This window comes from Sparus aurata, chromosome 7 (genome assembly GCF_900880675.1).
Source record: "Sparus aurata chromosome 7, fSpaAur1.1, whole genome shotgun sequence".
Taxonomy (NCBI): domain Eukaryota; kingdom Metazoa; phylum Chordata; class Actinopteri; order Spariformes; family Sparidae; genus Sparus; species Sparus aurata.
Window position 1 is genome coordinate 27043985 of NC_044193.1, and position 2155 is coordinate 27046139.

Genomic DNA, 2155 nt, shown 5'->3' on the forward strand with positions numbered 1-2155 from the left:
ATGCTGTCGTAAACTTTACATGCCATCCAGGATATGATTGCAACTACTGAATTTTACAACCAATAACCTATTTCTGTCAAGCTGAGAAAAAACAATAAGGCAAATAACGTCCCCTCCTACATCAGAATCAGAATCAGAAAGGTTTTATTTGTCCTGCAAACGGGGACATTTATTTGAAACAGCAGCCAAAGGACAGTAATATTACAAAAAACATTAATAATAGTAAAAAAAAAAAAAATGAACAAAACTATGAAAAGGTAATACATATAATAGACTTGTATATAAAAAGATACATAATATTGTACAATATGAACATGTCATTATAAACAGTGTGGCAGTGTATTGTTATTCAAATAATACATATGGGTATTGAAAAAGTGTCCAGATAGTGTAAACCAAAAATGAGAAATGAGTTATGTATAGAGTTTGTATTGCACAGTGAGGTCTACTGGGAGCAGTGTTGGTTTTAAAGTCTGACAGCAGCAGGAAGGAAAGACCATGTCTGCAATTAATTAAAATATACCTATTTTGTTTAAAGCTTACATGCACACAGGTGCTTGAATCAAGATTGCAGTCTACATATGATTTAGCCTAAAAAATTCTGAAATATTCATGAGCAAATACAAATCTAGGAGCTAAATCAGGCTTTCTGGTGGGGAAAGCTGAATACAAATTTTCACAGCGGTGGATAAGGTTGTCTGAGAGACAGGGGCAGAAAAAAAAGAGCACCTTGCCGACACAGTTTCAAACCCTGGTGAGTATTAGAATTGTTTTACATTACTGCATCTCTGTGATAAATGCACATAGGGAAGGCTGCTTAACCATTCAAGAATGAATTCAAAGGCAAACTAATTCTCTAACATGGATGGCAGCCTGTATGGTGCTGAATCACATTTTCTCCACTGGAAGGGCACCCTTGAAAGCAAGGCATTACATTTTCTCAAATTTAGAGGCACCCATTATTGTACTTAATCACATTTAAAGGGACAAAGCGGTCCTCATATGGCTTAGGGGAATCATACTGTTTGTAATATGTTTATAAATCCGCACATAAATTGTCTTAAATTAAAGACTTGAAAAATGAATAAATGTGCTACATAATGTTATTACAGATGTTCAAGGTTCAAAGCACTTTATTTGTCACAGTTATTTAAAAACATATACATAAATATGTGTACAGAATGGAAATACTTTTGGAATGCATAATGAATGTGATAATAAATGACACTTTTGTGAAGCTATAATGTTTTTTTTATCAGAATCCGAATCCGAATTCCTTTATTAGTCCCTCAAATGGGAAGATTTGTGTGTCACACCAGCCAAAGGAGAGTTCAACATAACAATAGACAATAATAATAGTAAAAAATAAACCATACAATTAAAAGGTAAGAAGTAGAATAGACTTTTATATACTTCTTTATGCATAATATGTACGAAGATAGCCACTGTGTCAATGCCTTGATTATTTTTGTAGGCAAAGGACAAGTCATGTCATCAGAAGCTTTCTGGTTTTGATTTATAGCCCTTTTGTAGTTGTATTGACCAATCACATTTGGGTTGGCTTTCGGTGCATGCAGGTAAACAGTCCATGTGGACAGCTATAGACTACATTGGCCAAAGTACAGTCTCAGAACCCATCAGGTATGATCTGAAAACAATTTAGCTTTTTAAACCTACCTGCATTAATATGCAGTACCAGTCATCTATTTTCATAATTTGTATGTGTCTGCACTTAAAATTCAAATGTCCCACAGCATGCCCAGATTAATACAAGCTGACAAAAATATGTTTTTCATGTTTTTCCTGCAACAGAATCCTTTCAGCTTATTTGCCAATCCTGAAATAAACCCCCTTAATGATGCCAGTAAAACTAGACATGAGTCATGACTGTTTCCTCAACAGACCTCGCACATGAAATCCTGGTCGTAAGGGCTCAATTTAGCTGTTTTCATTTCAGGAGAGCTTTATGTCCAAGCTGGCTTATTGTTCCAGACAGGCAGAAAATCACCTTTTCAATGAGCATCATTGGGAAATGTATGAGTGGTGCATGGTGTAAGAGCCTCTATTGCCACTCCAGTCTGTGGTCAGCGATCTGTGACAGTAGAGCAATAGAAACAACATTTAAAAGGAAGGCCACTGCCAAGCAGTCAAGCTT